Source organism: Suricata suricatta, chromosome 1, assembly GCF_006229205.1.
Source record: "Suricata suricatta isolate VVHF042 chromosome 1, meerkat_22Aug2017_6uvM2_HiC, whole genome shotgun sequence".
NCBI lineage: Eukaryota > Metazoa > Chordata > Mammalia > Carnivora > Herpestidae > Suricata > Suricata suricatta.
In genome coordinates this window covers 37,013,908-37,022,350 of record NC_043700.1, presented here as the reverse complement: position 1 = coordinate 37,022,350, position 8,443 = coordinate 37,013,908, and positions in this window count along the sequence as shown.

Here is an 8,443-nt window from a genome sequence, read left to right as displayed (position 1 = left end):
CTATCGATAGAACTCCCTTATGACCCAGCAATAGCATTGCTGGGGATTTACCCAAGAGAGACAGAAATGCTGATGCATAGGAGCACATGTACCCCAATGTTCATAGCAGCAATGTCAACAATAGCCAAAACATGGAAGGAGCCTAAATGTCCATTCCATCACATGACGAATGGATCAAGATGTGGTATATATTCACGATGGAGTACTATGTGGCAATGAGAGGGAATGACATATGGCCCTTTGTAGGAAAGTGGATGGACCTTGAGGGTGTCATGCTGAGTGAAGTAAGCCAGGCAGAGAAGGACAGAACCCATATGTTTGCACTCATAGGTCTAGCAGGAAAACAAGAGAGACCTAATGGAGAACCAGGGGGAACGGAGGAGGGAGAGAGAGTTGGGGAGAGAGAGGGACGCAAAACTTGAGAGACTATTGAATGCTGAGAATGAACTGAGGGTTGAAGGGGAAAGAGGAGGGGGGAAAAGAGGTGGTGGTGATTGTGGAGGGCACTTAAGGGGAAGAGCACTGGGTGTTGTATGGAAAATAATTTGACAATAAAATATTATGGAAAAAAAATAAACCTTAGGTATGATTATTAGCTACCCTGAAACTGAGATCTGTGGGTAACACCAATGGTAGTTTTTTTTTAACATCAATTTTATCTTGTGTTTATCATCTCTTTTCTTTTTAGTTTTAAAAAGCTAGGGGACCCTGGCTGACTTAGTCAGTGGAGTGGGCAACTCTTGATCTCAAAGTTGTGGGTTCGAGGCCCAGGTTAGGTATACAGATTACTTAAAAATAAAATCTTAAAATAAAAAAAAAAGAGGGGTGCCTGGGTGGCTCAGTGAGCTAAGCATCCAAATATTGATTTTGGCTCATGTCATGACCTTATGGTTCATGAGTTCGGGCCCATGTCAGGTTCTGTGCTGACAGAATGGAGCCTGCTTGGAATTCTCTCTCTCTCCTTCTCTCTCTCTGCCCCTGCCCTACTCATACGTGTGCACTCCCTCTCTCTCTCTCTCAAAATAAATAAACTTAAATAAATGAATCAATAAGAATTTAAAAATTAAAAAAACAAAATACATTGCAGCTTGATGGACTTCAAGTTCCTCCTGCTCCATGCAGCCCCTCTGCCTGCCACCATGCTACAGAATTTATCTTCCTTCCCTTCCTCCATTTTGTTTGTGCCATATATGGCACATACAGGACACTTGCACTCCCAATGCGATGTGTGTGAGCTGCGTAGCTCTAATACCCTCTATGGTTCAGTGAAATGCACAGAGGTTTCTTGTACTTTGGCTCTTCACATGATTCAGAAGCAGGACTTAGTGTTTAGCGCAGAGGCTGGATATAACAGAGAAGGCCTCAACCAGGGAAACCCAGATTCCAGCCAGATGAATTCCCAGAACCTTCGGTCTCTGTGGGGAGGGGTAATGTGACACCTGCTTTGCCAATTCAGACTGGCTATGAAATGCAAATGGGAGAAGAGAGATGACAACCCTTTGCAAATCAAATGCAATGAAAGTCTATTATTCTCTGGCTAAAAGTATAAAGACAAGAAATAGCAATTGCTGGCAAGGGTGTGGAAAAAAGGGAACGCTCATGCACTATTGGTAGAAATGTAGACTAGTGCAGCCACTGTGGAAAACTGTATGGAGGTTCCTCAAAAAATTAAAAATAGAAGTTTCAGGGGTGCCTGGGTGGCTCAGTCGGTTAAGCGTCCGGCTTTGGCTCAGGTCATGATCTCACGGTTTGTGGGTTCGAGCCCTGCGTGGGGCTCTGTGCTGACAGCTAGCTCAGAGCCTGGAGCCTGCTTCAGATTCTGTGTCTCCCTCTCTCTCTGACCCTCCCCTGCTCGTGCTGTCTCTCTCTATTTCTCAAAAATAAATAAAAAACATTAAAAAATAGAAGTTTCAGATGATTATTTACCCAAAGAAAACAAAAACATTAATTTATAAAGATATATGCACCCCTATGTTTATTGCAGCATTATTTCCAATGGCCACGACATGGAAATCCAAAGGTCAATCAATAAATGAATGGATAAAGAAGATGTGGTATATAGATATACAATGGGATATTACCCAGCCATAAAAAAAGAATGAGATTTTATTACATGGGTGGACTTGAGGGTGTAAGGGTAAGTGAACTAAATCAGATGGAGAAAGACAAATACCATGTCATTTCACTTATATGTGGAATCTAAAGAAAAAAAAAACCAGAACAAACAAACAAAGATGCAGAAACAGATCCAGATCCAGAGAACAAAGCGCCGGTTGCCTGAGGGAATGGGGGGGGGGTAGGCCAAAAGGGTGAAGCCGGGTGGGAGATACAGACCTCCAGTTCCAGAATGACTGCGTCATAGGGATGAAAGGTAGACCACAGGGAACACGGTCAATGGTATTGTAAAAGCCTTGTCGGGGGCAGATGGAAGCTACACTTGCGAACATGACGTGAGGTACAGGCTGTCGGACCGCGATGCGGTACACCTGAAACTACTATAATGCTGTGTGCCGCTATTTTACTGGAAAAAGTCTATTATTCTTATTACTTTTAAAAAATGGAACCTAAGTGAGTAGGCTGGCTTTTCTGAGGGTGAGCTTGCCCCACTCCTGTGATTTTTCTTGCTGTTTGGGGTATTGGAGATTTTTAGGTTTGGGCTCTGTGTTGAGCTGGAGGCCTTCACCAGGCCACAATGATGGTGTTTGGCCTAACTTTGCTGGACATCATTTCCAAAAGCCATAGTTAAGGTTGGAGGAGCTGTGACTTTTTGTTCTCTCACTGAGATGGACTCATGTTTCCAAAACCTCAAGAAAAATGAGAAGTACCAATATTAAAGGCCAAGAGCCCCTGGACCGCTGTTTTATGTGAAAGATTAATAAAAGTTTAATCTCAAGGAGCAGTTGGAGAAGGGCATGTGTGTGAAGAAAAGAGAAGTTTTTTGTTTGTTTTATTTCTGTTAACTTCTTAAACCTATTTACACTTTTAAAATTTTTATTCAGGGCACCTGGGTGGCTCAGTGGGTTAAGCATCCTACTTCAGCTCAGGTCATGATCTCATGGTTTATGGGCTCAAGCCCCACATTGGGCTCTGTGCTGACAGCTCAGAGCTTGGAGCCTGCTTTGGGTTCTGTGTCTCTTTCTTTCCTCTGCCCCTCCTCTGCTTGTGCTTTGTGTTCCTCTGTCTCTCAAAAATAAATAAATGTTAAAAAATTTTTAAAAAGTTTTTATTCACTCCCCTGCAAGCTCAAATACAGCACTTCTTACTGAGTTTTATTAACTCAAAATACCTCTGAATTCCACAGTCTCTAAGTTGCAAACATGGGATACATCACTGAGGAAAGAAATGGGTCCTCTAAAAAATGTATCTATTTAAATTGTATTTTTATATCTACATTACTAGCTTATTATTTTCTTCTGGACATTAAAATTTTATTCATGTTTATTTATTTATTTTGAGAGAGAAAGAGACAGAGCATAAGCAGAGATGGGAGAGAGAGAGAGAGAGAGAGAGAGCGAGAAAGAGAGAATCCCAAGCAGGCTCTGAGCTGCCAGCACAGAGCCCGATGCGGGGCTCTAATTTACAAACTGTGAGATTGTGACCTGAGCCAAAATCAAGAGCCAGGTGCCTAACTGATTGAGCTGCCCAGGCACACCTCTCCTGGACGTATTTTATTTGCAGATCCATTTCATAAGTTGCTAACATGCCTACCAATTTAAAAATCGGAAGAACAGAGAGTAGTAAAAATGATAATATTTCTGTAACTCTGACTAAAGTTTTCGGGTGGGAGAAATATAATGACCCTAAATGAAGACCAGAGAATCTCCCCACAATCTCCGTCCACTTTGCTAAACCATTAGCAAAACTGAACGATGAATGTTTCCTGAACTTGAATAGGTAATCAACTTATTTTAATATAATAAACAAACAAAATTATGTATGTATGTTAACATCAAGTGAGATGTTTAGAACATCTTCACCAGGAAGATTTGAAGTCTATAGGAGATTAAGCAATATCTGGACATTCAGTGAAACACAAGTAATTGCTAATAACAATAACAACAAAAAATAAACAATGAAACAAAACTTCTCACCTCCTTTCAAAGAAGTGTCAGTATTTTCTCCTTTATGTCACATATGCAAAACTGGGCTTTGAAGGGTTAATTGCTGGCAGCTTTAGGTCAAGCTCCTCTGAACAGATGCTTAGGAAACAGGCTCTAATCAAGCTCTAAGCAGAGAGCTAAAAACCTTTCCAAATGCCTTTTTAGGGGTGCCTGGGGGGCTCAGTCAGCTAGGCCTCCGACTCTTGATTTCAGCTCAGGTCTTGATCTCAGGGTCGTGAGTTCAAGTCACATGCTGGGCTCTGTGTTGGGCATGCAGCATAAAAAAAAGAGTGGGGGCGGGAGAGTGCCTTGGTGGTTACGTGTTAAGTGTCCAGCTCTTGCTTTCTGCTTGGGTCATGATCTCGGAGTTGTGAGATTGAGCCCAGTGTCTCCTTGCTGGGTGTGGAGCCTGCTTAAGACTCTCTCTCTCTCTCTCTCTCTCTCTCTCTCTTTCTCTCCCTCTCTCCTGCTTGTGCTCCCTCTCTTAAAAACAAATGCCTTGGGGCGCCTGGGTGGCTCAGTTGATTAAGCATCCGACTTCGGCTCAGGTCATGATCTCACAGTGTGTGGGTTTGAGCCCCGTGTCGGGCTCTGTGCTGACAGCTCCGAGCCTGGAGCCTGCTTCAGATTCTGTGCCTCCCTCTCTCTCAGCCCCTCCCCTGCTCATACTCTGTCTCGAAAATAAATCAACATTAAAAAATTTTTTTAATTAAAAACAACAAATGCCTTTTTAGTTATACCAAGAAAATTTGTATTCATTATTTTGTTTCAGGTTTTACTTTGTCCTGTCCTACATGTTTTCTCTTTCTAGAAAAGGAGCAAGAGGCAACACTAGGGGCAGAGTTGTCCTGTGGAGGACCAGTGGGCATGAGGGAGAATTTAAGATCGCTGACTGTCTGCTCCAGTTGCTGTACCCTACTGGGGGAGGGGGGCAAGGGGGGGCTGCGCTCTGGAACCTTCCCTCCCTTTCTCCAAGTAGCCAGGGAGCCGCGTCCAGGCCCCCTTGTCAGAGAGTCTACTCGGGGCATGCCTCCGAGCTCCTGGGGCCTGCTCTCCCACTCTTGCAAAAGGAAATGAAAAGTAATAGACCCTTCCTATCCATTCCCAGTTATCTCACTGACGAACTCAATATGAGCTGTAAAATAATAATTTTCAAATGGGAGTCTTTCTAAATAGAAAAGAATGGAAGTAATTAGGTTAGCTGATACAATGCTTGGATGGACAGTTACCTGTTTGAGCCACACATTTGTTGTCATCAGTTGATTCTTTTCATCCTAAGAAAATGACAATTAGAAAGACGTAAATTCAGATTAAGTGAAGTCTTTGAGACTTTTTTTTTTGTCAGAAAAACCTCCCTGAGTCTTACACTTGAGGTGTTCAAAGTGTAAAGTATTCTCAACTTAAAAACAGTTAAATGGCATGGGATTCTAAAATATTATGCATATTTTTTTAAAATAAAAAAAGTAATCATTAAAGCAAATAGCAGTTCATTGTGGTGATATTTATCCAAAATTGCATAACCCAGAGGTTCCTGTGTGTACTAGTTGGCTGAGAGTCTGACTCGATTTCAGTTCAGGTCATGATTCCAGAGTCGTGGGACCAAGCCTTGCATCAGGCTCTGTGTCGAGTGTGGAGCCTGCTTGGGATTCTGTCTCTTTCTCCCTCTGCTCCTCTCCCCAACTTGCTCTTTCTCAAAAACAGTTTTTTAAATTACATAATCCAGAAAGTATGGTAAGGCTGCAAAGTAGAATGAATATTAGCTAAATCAGAGATTGTTTCTTTCTTTCTTTTTTTTTTAACACTTATTTATTTTTGAGAGACAGGGAGACAGAGCGCAAGCAGGGAAGGTGCAGAGAGAGGGAGACACAGAATCCAAAGCCGGCTCCAGGCTCCAAGCAAGCTGTCAGCACAGAGCCCGATGCAGGGCTCAAACTCACAAACCTTGAGATGGTGACCTGAGCCCAAGTTGGACGCTTAACAACTGAGCTACCCAGGCGCCCCTGAGATTGGTTTTGCATGATTTTCTAGAAGGAATCCTTGGGCATTGAGTCAGCTGAGGTAGGTGAGAGTGCAACTGATGGGTCTGGGGATTTGGGAAACAGGAGACGATTATTCTGGGACTTTGGGGACCGCAATAGAATGACTTTGCAGAACTGGCATCACATGCATTGGTTTCCCAGGAACACAATCATGGCAGAAGGGGGAGCCCAACAGGAAAGCCAGCAGGGAATGTTAGGTATGGGTGGTGCAGGGGAACAGGTGGGGTCCTGGGGGGACTCAGGGGGGTGATGAGCCACCGGGCACTCACTCAGGCACCATCTGGCCCCGGTCTCTGTAGGCGCCCCTGCCAGCTCTCACGCAGTTCTGGTGCCACTGAATCAGCCCCGGGGACACTGATGAGCCCTTGGCTCAGTTCTCTCCTCTCTCCATTCCCTCCCCTCTCCCGGGTGCTCACCCTGGCGCTCGGCAAGCCCACAGGGGCAAGACCCGTCTTAGCGGCCACATTCAGCCCCCAGCAGAGAGGTGCACACTAATGTGCTGCAAAGAAAATTGACTCCACAACACTTTTCATTCCTTCCTCGGGTCATTTCACTGGCCTCTTGGGGCAGATTATCTCTCACAGTAAGTTATTTTTAAAATTGAAATGGTAGATATGGGGAAAGAAAACAAAATGAAGTCTTAGATTCACAAACAGATTAAGGAATGCATGTTCTTTTTAGGTTAGTGACAAGGATTACTTACCACATCTACGAGCTGAGATATTTTCAATCCAAAATATACTTTTATGGTGTCATTAGAATTTAATACAGGGCGAACCCATTTCTGATAACCTTGGAATAAGTGTCTGAGGAGGGCATCTTCATTTTCAGCAATAGAACTGAATCCTGCAGCAGCTGTAACAATCATGAGCGAAACCGGAATTAATGGGAAAAGCATAATGGCTGGCTTGGCATCCTATGGCCTGAAACGTCACGTGTTCAGCAAAAGCAGCTTTGCGTATACAGGGGTTCCCTAACCATTCTCCGTGCCCACAGCACACGGCTGAAGGTAGTTTCTATGCTTCACTCAGAACTTTGCTCTCTCATGGGATTTTCCCACCATGAGGTCTGCATCTTGATCCCCAAAGAATCACCCACAGCCACCCCCTTACCCTCGACCTCTCATCTCACCTAAGATGTCACCTCCTTCCGGACACGGTCTCTGCCCACATGCTGTCGTCCACCACTGCATCCTATTTGGCTCCACCATGTCCCTTACCACAGTGTGTTGTATATTTGTCATTGTCTGTCCTTCCCTTGAGCTCCATGATGGCAGGCATGGTATCCATTTTATTTGATGATGTTAATCCAGCACTTATACCAGTGTCTGCCCACAGCACATGTTTATTTTTATATCTATTTAATAAATGGTCCAATGCCAGGAATATGTCAGGGCCATTTTCCATGCCTTTGGCTCTTATCTGTTGAGCACCTACCACATCTGCTGTGCTGTCCTTTTGCCTTCCTCTTGAGGAAGTCTTCCCTTATAAAGACCTTCCCTGGTCAAGAATCAAGTTTTAACACTCCTCTTCACCCCTACATGTCTGAGAGCCTAAGAAACGCCCCAATTTCAAGCTTTGACCCTCAGGCTGATGAAATGGTCTAGGAAAGCAGTCTACAGATACGTTTTGTTTCTTTTCAGTGTTATGCTATCAAACCTCAAGCATGGCAGCTTCATTGTTGCTTTTTTTTTTAAGTTTACTTATTTACTTTGAGAGAGAGAGAGAGAAAGAGAGAGAGAGCGAGCATGGGAGAAGCAGAGAGAGAGGAAGAGAGAGTGTGTCCCAAGCAGGCTCCACGCCAGTGCAGAGCCCCACATGGGGCTCAAACTCATAAACAATGGGATCAAAAGTTGGACACTTAACGGAATGTGTCACCCAGGTGCTCCTGCTGTTGTTATTTTAAATATAGACCCTTTCTTCACACATTCAGTGCCCTGTTAATCCCCTACAGCAACTTATTCTTCAGTGAATGGCTTACCGTAGAAAACCTTTTTGATGGCAATGATCATGTACAAGACACACCACAAAGTTTATCCAGTCAAACCCCAAAGGTTCTTAGTAGGAAGAAAAGCAAACATTCCTAGTATGTACATGAGATCTTCACTTTACCAAGGGAGTAGCAAATCAAAATGCACCCTTTTTAAAAAATTTTGAAGCATAGATAACATACAGTAGTATATTCATTTCAGGTGTACAACATAATGATTCAACAATTCTATACATTACTCAGTGCTCATCATGATAGATATGGTTATGATTTGTCACCAGACAATGTTATTACTGTCTTATTGACTATATTCCC